Here is a 15,797-nt window from a genome sequence, read left to right as displayed (position 1 = left end):
CTCTGCTTTTTTCTTTTGAAATATTCTAACCTAAGCGCATACTTTACAGATACAAATTGAAAAAGCGCTATGTTGGTCGGGACATATCCCATTATGCTGCATTTTCATGTTATACAGCTGTCTCCACTACATTAGCCACAGGTTGTATACTATATACCGCTCACTGCATATTGCATATATTATATCATAATATTATATTGCTTCTTGGAGCATTTGGTTATATAGCTCAGTTACTAGGGGTCTCTGGGTGGGATTTGTTTATGTATATCACGGTGGGGAGGGGCTCCTCCTTTCCTGCTGGTACACACCGCTTAATGCCGGGGTTCGAGATTGCCACCACTGGTAGTCGCCCATGCTCGTTGACCGGAGGTCACTGGTCACAGAAATATTGGCTATTTATCACAGTATCCTCTTTTCAATTGTATGGCCTGTTATATAATACTACTTTCTATTTCTATCTCCTCTTTTCCCCACCTGTTTTGTCTCTTCCCTCCCCCCTCCTCCCCACCCCCCGTCCTCAGGCAGGTGATGATGCTCATTCCCCTTATGTGAATGGTTTACAGGTCCTCTGTTTTGCCCTTTCCTCTGAATTATGCCTAACCTGATAGTGGGATCTTGGAATGTCGGGGGCTTTAACTCCCCAGCAAAGAGACGGAAAATACTCCTATTTTTAGGTAAACAGCACATAGACATGGCATTCCTACAAGAAACGCACCTAACTCCGGAGGAAACGGCAAAATTGAATGCCCTGAACTGGCGGGTTTTAGGTTTCAGCTCTTACAATTCCAAAGCCAGAGGGGTTGTCATATTGGCGAAACGTTCTGTGACCACTGAAATCCTGACCACAGTCACTGATCCTGAAGGTCGTTATGTGATACTGTCTGTTAAGCTTAATGGTAGAGTTTACACACTATGTAACGTATATGCACCCAACATTTATTCCAAAAATTTCTTTCAGTCTTTACTCGCCAAACTAACCCCCCTTCTCACAGACCCCTTAATACTCTGTGGCGATTTGAACCTTATCTCTTCCCCCTATTTGGACCGATCCCACACACCAACAAAACCTCTTTCACTACCCAAACTCGGGGTCCCTCTATTAGCCGACAGCCTACAGACGGTAGATATCTGGAGAGCTTTACATCCCACAGAGAAGGAATACACATGTCTCTCAGCGGCCCATCACACGCTATCTAGGATAGACTATATTTTACTGTCCCATGCTCTACTACCGAACGTATCAGATTCACAAATTGAGACAATCTCCTTATCGGACCATGCCCTAGTCACTGCAACGCTCCACTTCCCAGACATACCGCACTCTCCCAGATTGTGGAGATTCCCCTCCTATCTCGCTCACTCCCTGAAATTCCAGCAAAGGTTGGAATCCTCTTGGGAGGCCTTTAAAACTAACAACGCGTCACATTTAGAGGAAAATCCAATTCTATTTTGGATGACTGCAAAATCAGTTCTCCGGGGAGACATTATATCCTATGTCTCAGCTACCAATAAAAAATATGCCTCTCAATATTTGGAGTTCCAGAGACCCTTGTCGACAGCCTATCAGCAATACAAATCCTTTCCGACCCCTCAAAATCGCCTTATATACATCGAAGCCAAAGCCCACTTTGATGAATTCATGTCCTCCATGGGTAATAGGTATTCATTCTCGGTGAACTATCGGTTCTACAAATTTGGTAATAAAACGGGCAAATTGCTTACGACACTCCTCATGGGCTCCCGCCCTCCCATGGTCACTCACCCTTTGTATACCCCTGCTGGCACATTAACTACTAATAATCAGGAGATTTCTGATGTTATGAAAACATTTTACGAGGATCTATATTCCTCTTCCTCAAACTCCACCCCTTCTACTCCTCCCACCCAGTCACCATGGCCCAAGAACTTTTTGGATAACCTTTCTGCTCCCCAGCTTCAGGCTTCCATGACATCACCATTGCTGGCGCCCATCTCATTGGAAGAAGTCCGGAGTGTCATTGGACAGTTTGGCAGAGATAAGGCACCGGGCCCTGATGGCTTTAGTGCCGACTTTTATAAAATTCTTTTACCCCGAATAGGAGACACACTGGTGTCCGTCCTCAATGCGATTCTGTCTTCTGATACTCTTCCTAAACACTTTAACACTGCCATCCTCAAAGTCCTCCCTAAACCTGGTAGAGACTTATCCCAACCAGGGTCATATCGCCCAATTTCACTCTTAAATCTTGATTACAAACTACTTACTAAAATCTTAGCTAACCGGATTAAATTATTACTCCCTCATATCATACATAAAGATCAAACTGGGTTTATTTGGGGCAGACACTCGGAGATCAATGTAAGGAGAGTTCTTTCTGCCATTTATGTCTCCTCCTCCTCTTCAAATACCCCTTCCTCCCTTCCAGTTATTCTATCACTCGACGCGGAAAAAGCGTTTGATATGGTGAACTGGGATCATCTTTTTTCCACACTCCTACAATTTGGCTTCCCAGTAGATTTTGTAAATCTTCTAAAACTTCTCTACACGGCCCCACAAACACAAATATCCTGCAATGGAGTTCTCTCTTCTCCCTTTGAGATTCAGAGAGGTACCAGGCAGGGGTGCCCACTGTCACCCTTACTGTTTGCAGTAGCATTGGAACCCCTGGCGATTGCCCTACGCCAATCGAGTGTAATTAAAGGAATTCAAATAGGAGATATTGACCTTCGCCTTGCCCTCTTTGCCGATGATATGCTACTATTTGTTTCAGATCCATCGACCTCTATCCCAGAGATCCTTGGAATGATACAGGCATTCGGAGTTAGGGCGGGGTATAGGGTCAATGTGGCCAAATCAGAACTTTTACCATTAGGTCCCTCCTCACGTACTATTTCCACACTACTCCCAGATCTCTCATTCAAAATAGCCCTCACTAAGATCACATACCTAGGGATTCAAATCCCAGCAAACCTCTCCAGGCTTTATGAAGAAAATTTTACCCCTGTTCTTGCACGTATTACCGCACTACTGGATGGTTGGAAATTGTTACCTCTATCCTTGATAGGGAGAATAGCTGTGTTACAAAGTATTGTTTTCCCAAAGATATTTTACCTCATGCAGATGCTCCCAGTCCGCCTTACTAAACATGATATTCAATATCTACGGAAAATTATGTCAAGGTTTTTATGGAAAGGCAAGAAGGCGTTCATTGCTTTGGATAAACTGATGGCACCCAAGTCCGCAGGCGGATTTGGTGTTCCAGATTACGCATCCTACTCAATGACATCCCTATTTAGATGTGCTGCTGACTGGCTGTTTGACAGGGAACTCTATACAGACTCCGCTCTAGATGAGGCACTATTCACTCCTTACTCCCCGGGGGCATTACTCCTATCTAAACCCTCACTGATCCCGACCCACATCCTTGCTAACCCCCTTTTTAGGGATATCTATTATAACTGGCGTGCTTTACACAAGAAATTTAAATGCAATCCTGAGGAATCTATATGCATCCCGCTATGGGGTAATCCAGCTTTCCCCCCGTCCCTCCTTAACTCAAATTACCGACTCTGGAAAGAGAAAGGACTCTCAAACTCTTCCAAAGTATTTGACCCGGGAGGATCCATGTACTCCTTCACATCGCTCCAAGAGAAATATAGCCTACCCCACTCTCATTTTTTCATGTATCTACAGACACGACACTATCAAGGCTTGGCTACCCACAGGAGTACTACCTCACAAGAAACTCCCTTATCTACTAACCCACTACAGCTTTCGCTTAAAACACATAGAATAGGCCCGACACGCATTAGACAAATATACTCTATTCTGACATCTAGCACAACAGACTGTAGATGGGAAAGACTACTTCACCAATGGAGTAAAGATATACCTACTCTGACTGCCCATCACCAACTCAGTGATCATTATGTTTCTAGCTTGAAAGCCCTGGCCTCACCTTACTTACAGGAGGTCCACCTCCGTACGTTACAGAGAGCCTATATTTCCCCGAGCCAACATGCTAAGTTTCACCCCACGGAAACTGGGGAATGTCCCAAATGTCATATACGTACGGCTTCCTTCTATCATATGTTCTGGGAATGTGGTCGGATTAAACGTTTCTAGAACAAACTTCTGGCTTACATTAATAAGCTTTTGAATATTCATGTAACAGCAACACCCCTATCTTGTTTGTGTGCAAATTTCTCCGAATGGCATTTAGGACCTGAGAAACGGCGAACTATACCATTTCTCACAATTTTGGTAACAGTCTCAAAGAAAATTATTTTATCACACTGGTTGTCCCCCTCTCCCCCTACACTCGGGGAAGTTCATGGTAAACTTCTACAGATACTATACTATGATAGGAAATCGGTCCAAGCCAATATAGAGGTGGGGGTTAAAACTTTTTACAAAAAGTGGGGTCTTTATATAGAGTCACGAGATCAGTCCACACAAGCCCAGATATTTAAAGTCTTTGAACAAACTGAATGGTTTCTCCATAGGAAACTATTAGAAGAATCTACCTCATAACCATCCATGCCGTTTAGGCTACTCAGTCCTAGGGTTGACCTCCTCCAGACCCTGCCAGGAGATTGATATATTCACTGCTATTTTTCCTCGATTCAATTGTCAGGAGCATCTTTCCCTCCTTCCCCATTTACCCTAATGTATTTCCCTACCCCATCTTCTTTCTTCTCTCTCTGTACTTTTTTCTCATCTTCATGTGAAAACAAATTGATTTTTGAATGATGTTTTAATGGTTAGCTTTAAGGAACATCTTCCTGAGGGTTTTATGGTACAAATAGTGCATACCTGAAACACGGGAACATATGCCTTTTTCACTACTTTTATTCCCATGCTCAGATAAGATTGTATGTTTTCTTTTCGATACAGTTTGATGTACCTACCTACATGATATAATTGTTTACTTCATCAAATGCTACCGATTTGTTCCTGTTTGACCTTATACTCTATGAAAATCAAAATAAACAGATTTATAAAAAAAAAAAGAATCACATTATCCACAACATTGACATGTATAAATAAGTACTTGATGTTATTCATTTAAATGATACTATTTGTGGTCTATAGAATCAGTTGTAACTATTTGTTTACACATTGTTTGATTTTTATCAGCCTTGCAACAAATTTCCCCATATCAATATTTAATTCATGTGCAGGATTAAAGTGTTTCACATACTGTATAGGTGATATTTCATATTATCATGAGATACCTGTAATCTGTATCCTAATATCACCTGAGATGTTTATATAGAATGTTACCACTTTATGCATGATTACTGTTTTCACCTGTTGCAGCACATTTTGCAATGTTAATATTTATGCTGCATGTATATGAATCAAGTAGTTGCTCTACATATAGGTGATTATCATCTCTATCCCCTGAGACAATGTGGTGTTTGGTGAAATACTGTATCATGGGGGTAATTCCAAGTTGATCGCAGCAGGAAATGTTTTAGCAGTTGGGCAAAACCATGTGCAGTGCAGGGGGGGCAGATATAACATGTGCAGAGAGAGTAAGATTTGGGTGGGTTATTTTGTTTCTGTGCAGGGTAAATACTGGCTGCTTTATTTTTACACTGCAATTTAGATTGCAGATTGAACTCACCACACCCAAATCTAACTCTCTCTGCACATGTTAAATCTGCCTCCCCTGCAGTGCACATGGTTTTGCCCAATTGCTAACAAAATTCCTGCTGCGATCAACTTGGAATTACCCCCAATGTTCTGTTAGATACAGTACACATATCTTGTATCATAAAAAGCAAATATGCAATTGATAACTGAATGCTGCCATTCTTGTGGCATTTTTTTTTATATGTATGTGTCTCAGTGTGTTTATGTTTCTTTATGTGGCTCTAACTAGTTTTATATGTGTAACCCCCGGTTCTCGTACAGACTATTCTGGTAAGTATCCTGCAATGGTTACTTAACTACATAAACTCAAATGCACCCACCTAGGGCTGTTTTAGCCAATTTGGCTCCCAGTGCGAGATTTAAAAATGCGCCCCCCCCCATGACATAAAAAAATGTGCCCCCCCCCCCACCTAGATAAAAAGAAAAAACTTGTGCGCGCACCCGACAAGGGGGCGTGGCCTCATCCAAATAGGTGTGGCCTCATTTAAATGGGCATGGCCTCGTCTGAAAAGACTACCTCACAATCCAGTTTTTGACCATGCTCCAACAGATCACGACCACCACAGGAAAAAAAATTCTACCATATTAAGCCCCACACAGTAATGCCCCCTGCACCATATTATGCCACACACCGCAATGCCCTTAATACATTAAATCCCCACAGTACGGCAGGCAACAGTCCCCATTTCACACATTACTGCAGGTGTCCCCATTTTACACATTGAGAGAGAGAGAGAGAGAGAGAATACTTACAGAGGTGATTACTGCTCTTCGGCCTGCCTCACCAGTCGCTCCTCGCGCTGGCCTTTCCCTCTTCCTAACTTGGATCCCCCTCTGTACTCCACTCGGGGGAGGGGGGGGAGTTTCGCGGAGTGACGGGGGTTGCGTCGTGACGTAACGACGCAACCGCGTCATTCCGTGAAACTCCGCCCCCCGAGCGGGTTACTCGGGGAGAAATAGGAGGGGGAAGCAGGGAGTCACAGTTAGTGCCGCGGCGGGCGCCCAGTGCGGTTGCACTGCTCGCCTGCCCCAAGAAACGGCCCTGCACCCACCCAAGCTTTATAAGTTGTTAATGTAATCCACCAGAGGTTGGCTTGGGACAACCTTAGCCCTTACAATAAAAGGACCAATTAGATTGTTCCTTCTCTGTAATATACAGTATGGAAGCGCAGTTGCAGCGGCATATCATGCAGGCAGAGAGGAGACTGCTCAACGGCAGCTTCCTCCGCAACCCTCCGCAGTCCTGCACTCTCCTCTCTCCTTGTATGATATCCTGCTGCTGCTGCTGCTGCTGTTCTGCTATATATTACAGCACTGCAGCCAGTGTCAGTGGACAGGTAGTGGTGCCAACAACAAAGAGGGTGAAGGCCAGAGGCTTGAGGGTGCACTCCCCCTGTCTTAAATGCTCTGTGCCACCCAAAGTGTTAATCCAGCCCTGTGTCTTTATTGTATGACTTGTCATATCATACCACAAAGTGATGATTCCAGCAGATATCAATAAGTAGAGAAAATACTGTTCCCAATGTGGGTACCTAAGGGAATAATTTTAAAATAAAGTAGTAGACACCTACTGTAGATACTTGGTGAATGTATTCAATGTACTGCGCATTAAATACTTGTTATGATTGTGGTAGTGATGGCCGGAATTTATTGGCTAACCAGGGCTAGTAGAGCTAAGATTATTCTACAGGCTATGGTGTACAGCACTTACCCCTCTCTCTATGTAAGGGGCACTCTATAAGTAATGCGTGCGGTGCATTGCAGACCTGTCTCTGGCTGCTGCTCTGCTGACAGCACCTGGTTTTTGGAACAGCTCAGATAAAGCGCCCTCCTCCTCACAGTGCTCTGCCACACTGCTCCCTGGTGCTACTTCTTGCACCCATTGCATCACTCACTTCTCCTTGGGTGAGGCGGCAAACTGCCAACTGCCACTGCAGCTCCTCTCTTTAGTCACAAGCCGGCCAGTTCCCGCTCCTGGTTGGCACAGTATAGGGCTAGCCTTATTTCCATCCTTCTAGGTCCTTCCATGCAACAAGCCACTACAGCCAAATGTCCTACTTGCCTACACCTGAATTACTATAGATATAGATATAATTAATCAAAGGAATAGACAGCACTCGAGATTCGCCGGGGTAAATTTACTAAGATGGGAGTTCTACTTAACATGGGATGTTGCCCATAGCAACCAATCATACTTTCCAGGGGAAGATTACTGATTTTCCTGTAACTGTGAGCGCCAGTGCGTCAATAACAGATAATATTATTTCTTTCCTTGTGCTCCCAGTTCATATTGCCATATTCCAGGGGTGAACCACCAGTTTTCTCAAATTCACCAGAAACCGTACAGAGTCATTACTTGAGTTGTTTCAGGTGGAAAAAACATTCATAATGGATGTTTCATTATCGTAATGGAGACAATGAGACATTGCGCATTATCCTGTGTGTTCCACATGTGGGTTTTACCTAGGCTGATTTACCAACAGAAATACTTACAATTAGTAGTCCAGTCCCTGTGACACTTTAATTGCCTCTCTCACTCTCCCAGGCCCATTATTTAATGTTAATATATGGCAATATGGTAGTTTTTTCTGTTACCACTTTTGGAAGCAATAGAAACCCACAAATCCCCATAATTTATCAATACAATCTCCAGGGCCGGCAACAGACATCTTGGGGCCCGGTACAGTGATATCTCTGGGGCCCCCTCAGAGCGACGGAATTTGCTGCGCTATATAATAAACTGTTATTAAATAAGTATATCTATTTTTATTTATCTACAGTATACAGAGATATAAATATGTATATCTCTCCTTCCTCCCCCACACACACCACGGTCTGTCTCTCCCCAATAACTCCATGATGATTCCCTGCTGGACACTAAGTGGCATATACTTGGGGCCCCTCTGATCCTTGGGGCCCGGTACAGGTGTCCCCTTTGACCCCCCCTGTCGCCGGCCCTGACAATCTCCTATAGGCAGATGAGCCATGTGTTGGGAGTAGGCTGTGCAAGGCGACCCCATGCAAGGGCCAGGCGGGCCATCTGATACTTCTGGCTAATGCTAGAAGGGCCAGTGGCCTGATGAGCGGTCTGGCCACACAGAGAGATGGGCTGGCCGAGCAGTCCCACCTCCTCGTGTTCTGCCTGGCTGCCTAACATACAGAGACGTGGGGGCGTGCTGTGTGACCACGCCCACTCAAACTGTGACCACACCCACTTTTCACACGTGCGCGTGCGGACATTACAATGCCATGCCTCTTATATAGCCCCAGTCTGTCCCTGCCCCATGCTGTTCATATAATAATTAGAGATGAGCGGGTTCGGTTTCTCTGAATCCGAACCCGCACGAACTTCATGTTTTTTTCACGGGTCCGAGCAGACTCGGATCCTCCCGCCTTGCTCGGTTAACCCGAGCGCGCCCGAACGTCATCATGACGCTGTCGGATTCTCGCGAGACTCGGATTCTATATAAGGAGCCGCGCGTCGCCGCCATTTTCACACGTGCATTGAGATTGATAGGGAGAGGACGTGGCTGGCGTCCTCTCCATTTAGATTAGGGTTGAGAGAGAGAGAGAGAGATTGACCTGAGGCTGTGATACTGTAGAAGAGAGTGCAGAGTTTAGTGACTGACGACCACAGTGACCACCAGACAGTGCAGTTGTTTGTTTTATTTAATATATCCGTTCTCTGCCTGAAAAAAACGATACACACAGTGACTCAGTCACATACCATATCTGTGTGCACTGCTCAGCCCAGTGTGCTGCATCAATGTATATATATATCTGACTGTGCTCAGCTCACACAGCTTATAATTGTGGGGGAGACTGGGGAGTACTGCAGTGCCAGTTATAGGTTATAGCAGGAGCCAGGAGTACATAATATTATATTAAAATTAAACAGTGCACACTTTTGCTGCAGGAGTGCCACTGCCAGTGTGACTAGTGACCAGTGACCTGACCACCAGTATATATAATATTAGTAGTATACTATCTCTTTATCAACCAGTCTATATTAGCAGCAGACACAGTACAGTGCGGTAGTTCACGGCTGTGGCTACCTCTGTGTCGGCACTCGGCAGCCCGTCCATAATTGTATATACCACCTAACCGTGGGTTTTTTTTCTTTCTTTATAGTCATACTAGTTACGAGTATACTATCTCTTTATCAACCAGTCTATATTAGCAGCAGACACAGTACAGTGCGGTAGTTCACGGCTGTGGCTACCTCTGTGTCGGCACTCGGCAGCCCGTCCATAATTGTATATACCACCTAACCGTGGTTTTTTTTTCTTTCTTTATACATACATACTAGTTACGAGTATACTATCTCTTTATCAACCAGTCTATATTAGCAGCAGACACAGTACAGTGCGGTAGTTCACGGCTGTGGCTACCTCTGTGTCGGCACTCGGCAGCCCGTCCATAATTGTATATACCACCTAACCGTGGTTTTTTTTTCTTTCTTTATACATAATACTAGTTACGAGTATACTATCTCTTTATCAACCAGTCTATATATTAGCAGCAGACACAGTACAGTGCGGTAGTTCACGGCTGTGGCTACCTCTGTGTCGGCACTCGGCAGCCCGTCCATAATTGTATATACCACCTAACCGTGTTTTTTTTTTCTTTCTTTATACATACATACTAGTTACGAGTATACTATCTCTTTATCAACCAGTCTATATATTAGCAGCAGACACAGTACAGTGCGGTAGTTCACGGCTGTGGCTACCTCTGTGTCGGCACTCGGCAGCCCGTCCATAATTGTATATACCACCTAACCGTGGTTTTTTTTTCTTTCTTTATACATACATACTAGTTACGAGTATACTATCTCTTTATCAACCAGTCTATATTAGCAGCAGACACAGTACAGTGCGGTAGTTCACGGCTGTGGCTACCTCTGTGTCGGCACTCGGCAGCCCGTCCATAATTGTATATACCACCTAACCGTGGTTTTTTTTTCTTTCTTTATAGTCATACTAGTTACGAGTATACTATCTCTTTATCAACCAGTCTATATTAGCAGCAGACACAGTACAGTGCGGTAGTTCACGGCTGTGGCTACCTCTGTGTCGGCACTCGGCAGCCCGTCCATAATTGTATATACCACCTAACCGTGGTTTTTTTTTCTTTCTTTATACATACATACTAGTTACGAGTATACTATCTCTTTATCAACCAGTCTATATTAGCAGCAGACACAGTACAGTGCGGTAGTTCACGGCTGTGGCTACCTCTGTGTCGGCACTCGGCAGCCCGTCCATAATTGTATATACCACCTAACCGTGGGTTTTTTTTCTTTCTTTATACATACATACTAGTTACGAGTATGCTATCTCTTTATCAACCAGTCTATATATTAGCAGCAGACACAGTACAGTGCGGTAGTTCACGGCTGTGGCTACCTCTGTGTCGGCACTCGGCAGCCCGTCCATAATTGTATATACCACCTAACCGTGGTTTTTTTTTCTTTCTTTATACATACATACTAGTTACGAGTATACTATCTCTTTATCAACCAGTCTATATATTAGCAGCAGACACAGTACAGTGCGGTAGTTCACGGCTGTGGCTACCTCTGTGTCGGCACTCGGCAGCCCGTCCATAATTGTATATACCACCTAACCGTGGTTTTTTTTTCTTTCTTTATACATACATACTAGTTACGAGTAAACTATCTCTTTATCAACCAGTCTATATTAGCAGCAGACACAGTACAGTGCGGTAGTTCACGGCTGTGGCTACCTCTGTGTCGGCACTCGGCAGCCCGTCCATAATTGTATATACCACCTAACCGTGGTTTTTTTTTACTTTCTTTATAGTCATACTAGTTACGAGTATACTATCTCTTTATCAACCAGTCTATATTAGCAGCAGACACAGTACAGTGCGGTAGTTCACGGCTGTGGCTACCTCTGTGTCGGCACTCGGCAGCCCGTCCATAATTGTATATACCACCTAACCGTGGTTTTTTTTTCTTTCTTTATACATACATACTAGTTACGAGTATACTATCTCTTTATCAACCAGTCTATATTAGCAGCAGACACAGTACAGTGCGGTAGTTCACGGCTGTGGCTACCTCTGTGTCGGCACTCGGCAGCCCGTCCATAATTGTATATACCACCTAACCGTGGTTTTTTTTTCTTTCTTTATACATACATACTAGTTACGAGTATACTATCTCTTTATCAACCAGTCTATATATTAGCAGCAGACACAGTACAGTGCGGTAGTTCACGGCTGTGGCTACCTCTGTGTCGGCACTCGGCAGCCCGTCCATAATTGTATATACCACCTAACCGTGGTTTTTTTTTCTTTCTTTATACATACATACTAGTTACGAGTATACTATCTCTTTATCAACCAGTCTATATATTAGCAGCAGACACAGTACAGTGCGGTAGTTCACGGCTGTGGCTACCTCTGTGTCGGCACTCGGCAGCCCGTCCATATTTGTATATACCACCTAACCGTGGTTTTTTTTTCTTTCTTTATACATACATACTAGTTACGAGTATACTATCTCTTTATCAACCAGTCTATATTAGCAGCAGACACAGTACAGTGCGGTAGTTCACGGCTGTGGCTACCTCTGTGTCGGCACTCGGCAGCCCGTCCATAATTGTATATACCACCTAACCGTGGTTTTTTTTTCTTTCTTTATAGTCATACTAGTTACGAGTATACTATCTCTTTATCAACAAGTCTATATTAGCAGCAGACACAGTACAGTGCGGTAGTTCACGGCTGTGGCTACCTCTGTGTCGGCACTCGGCAGCCCGTCCATAATTGTATATACCACCTAACCGTGGTTTTTTTTTCTTTCTTTATACATACATACTAGTTACGAGTATACTATCTCTTTATAAACCAGTCTATATTAGCAGCAGACACAGTACAGTGCGGTAGTTCACGGCTGTGGCTACCTCTGTGTCGGCACTCGGCAGCCCGTCCATAATTGTATATACCACCTAACCATGGTTTTTTTTTCTTTCTTTATACATACATACTAGTTACGAGTATACTATCTCTTTATCAACCAGTCTATATATTAGCAGCAGACACAGTACAGTGCGGTAGTTCACGGCTGTGGCTACCTCTGTGTCGGCACTCGGCAGCCCGTCCATAATTGTATATACCACCTAACCGTGGTTTTTTTTTCTTTCTTTATACATACATACTAGTTACGAGTATACTATCTCTTTATCAACCAGTCTATATATTAGCAGCAGACACAGTACAGTGCGGTAGTTCACGGCTGTGGCTACCTCTGTGTCGGCACTCGGCAGCCCGTCCATAATTGTATATACCACCTAACCGTGGTTTTTTTTTCTTTCTTTATACATACATGCTAGTTACGAGTATACTATCTCTTTATCAACCAGTCTATATTAGCAGCAGACACAGTACAGTGCGGTAGTTCACGGCTGTGGCTACCTCTGTGTCGGCACTCGGCAGCCCGTCCATAATTGTATATACCACCTAACCGTGGTTTTTTTTTCTTTCTTTATACATACATACTAGTTACGAGTATACTATCTCTTTATCAACCAGTCTATATATTAGCAGCAGACACAGTACAGTGCGGTAGTTCACGGCTGTGGCTACCTCTGTGTCGGCACTCGGCAGCCCGTCCATAATTGTATGTACCACCTAACCGTGTTTTTTTTCTTTCTTTATAGTCATACTAGTTACGAGTATACTATCTCTTTATCAACCAGTCTATATTAGCAGCAGACACAGTACAGTGCGGTAGTTCACGGCTGTGGCTACCTCTGTGTCGGCACTCGGCAGCCCGTCCATAATTGTATATACCACCTAACCATGGTTTTTTTTTCTTTCTTTATACATACATACTAGTTACGAGTATACTATCTCTTTATCAACCAGTCTATATTAGCAGCAGACACAGTACAGTGCGGTAGTTCACGGCTGTGGCTACCTCTGTGTCGGCACTCGGCAGCCCGTCCATAATTGTATATACCACCTAACCGTGGTTTTTTTTTCTTTCTTTATACATACATACTAGTTACGAGTATACTATCTCTTTATCAACCAGTCTATATATTAGCAGCAGACACAGTACAGTGCGGTAGTTCACGGCTGTGGCTACCTCTGTGTCGGCACTCGGCAGCCCGTCCATAATTGTATATACCACCTAACCGTGGTTTTTTTTTCTTTCTTTATACATACATACTAGTTACGAGTATACTATCTCTTTATCAACCAGTTTATATTAGCAGCAGACACAGTACAGTGCGGTAGTTCACGGCTGTGGCTACCTCTGTGTCGGCACTCGGCAGCCCGTCCATAATTGTATATACCACCTAACCGTGGTTTTTTTTTCTTTCTTTATACATACATACTAGTTACGAGTATACTATCTCTTTATCAACCAGTCTATATATTAGCAGCAGACACAGTACAGTGCGGTAGTTCACGGCTGTGGCTACCTCTGTGTCGGCACTCGGCAGCCCGTCCATAATTGTATACTAGTATCCAATCCATCCATCTCCATTGTTTACCTGAGGTGCCTTTTAGTTGTGCCTATTAAAATATAGAGAACAAAAATGTTGAGGTTCCAAAATTAGGGAAAGATCAAGATCCACTTCCACCTCGTGCTGAAGCTGCTGCCACTAGTCATGGCCGAGACGATGAAATGCCAGCAACGTCATCTGCCAAGGCCGATGCCCAATGTCATAGTACAGAGCATGTCAAATCCAAAACACCAAATATCAGTAAAAAAAGGACTCCAAAACCTAAAATAAAATTGTCGGAGGAGAAGCGTAAACTTGCCATTATGCCATTTACCACACGGAGTGGCAAGGAACGGCTGAGGCCCTGGCCTATGTTCATGGCTAGTGGTTCAGCTTCACATGAGTATGGAAGCACTCAGCCTCTTGCTAGAAAAATGAAAAGACTAAAGCTGGCAAAAGCAGTAGCACCGCAAAGAACTGTGCGTTCTTCGAAATCCCAAATCCACAAGGAGAGTCCGACTCCAATTGTGTCGGTTGCGATGCCTGACCTTCCCAACACTGGACGTGAAGAGCATGCGCCTTCCACCATTTGCACGCCCCCTGCAAGTGATGGAAGGAGCACCCGCAGTCCAGTTCCTGATAGTCAGATTGAAGATGTCAGTGTTGAAGTACACCAGGATGAGGAGGATATGGGTGTTGCTGGCGCTGGGGAGGAAATTGACCAGGAGGATTCTGATGGTGAGGTGGTTTGTTTAAGTCAGGCACCCGGGGAGACACCTGTTGTCCGTGGTAGGAATATGGCCGTTGACATGCCTGGTGAAAATACCAAAAAAATCAGCTCTTCGGTGTGGAAGTATTTCACCAGAAATGCGGACAACAGGTGTCAAGCCGTGTGTTCCCTTTGTCAAGCTGTAATAAGTAGGGGTAAGGACGTTAACCACCTCGGAACATCCTCCCTTATACGTCACCTGCAGCGCATTCATAATAAGTCAGTGACAAGTTCAAAAACTTGGGCCGACAGCGGAAGCAGTCCACTGACCAGTAAATCCCTTCCTCTTGTAACCAAGCTCACGCAAACCACCCCACCAACTCCCTCAGTGTCAATTTCCTCCTTCCCCAGGAATGCCAATAGTCCTGCAGGCCATGTCACTGGCAATTCTGACGAGTCCTCTCCTGCCTGGGATTCCTCCGATGCATCCTTGCGTGTAACGCCTACTGCTGCTGGCGCTGCTGTTGTTGCTGCTGGGAGTCGATGGTCATCCCAGAGGGGAAGTCGTAAGACCACTTTTACTACTTCCACCAAGCAATTGACTGTCCAACAGTCCTTTGCGAGGAAGATGAAATATCACAGCAGTCATCCTACTGCAAAGCGGATAACTGAGGCCTTGACATCCTGGGTGGTGAGAAACGTGGTTCCGGTATCCATCATTACTGCAGAGCCAACTAGAGATTTGTTGGAGGTACTGTGTCCCCGGTACCAAATACCATCTAGGTTCCATTTCTCTAGGCAGGCGATACCGAAAATGTACACAGACCTCAGAAAAAGAGTCACCAGTGTCCTAAAAAATGCAGCTGTACCCAATGTCCACTTAACCACGGACATGTGGACAAGTGGAGCAGGGCAGGGTCAGGACTATATGACTGTGACAGCCCACTGGGTAGATGTATGGACT

General features: G+C 44.4%; 1 long non-coding RNA gene across 1 annotated transcript in view; it reads right to left on the bottom strand.

The window, feature by feature from the left end:
• The window catches only part of LOC134911277 (uncharacterized), a 115,361-nt gene extending 107,814 nt beyond the window's left edge, over positions 1 to 7,547 (bottom strand). Inside the window, exon 1 of the long non-coding RNA XR_010176440.1 lies at positions 7,353 to 7,547. This is a non-coding gene — a long non-coding RNA (uncharacterized LOC134911277). The remainder of the gene's footprint in view (positions 1 to 7,352) is intronic.
• Positions 7,548 to 15,797: the final 8,250 nt, after the last annotated feature.

Source organism: Pseudophryne corroboree, chromosome 4, assembly GCF_028390025.1.
Source record: "Pseudophryne corroboree isolate aPseCor3 chromosome 4, aPseCor3.hap2, whole genome shotgun sequence".
NCBI classification, from domain to species: domain Eukaryota; kingdom Metazoa; phylum Chordata; class Amphibia; order Anura; family Myobatrachidae; genus Pseudophryne; species Pseudophryne corroboree.
This window is presented reverse-complemented; position numbering and strand designations above follow the sequence as displayed.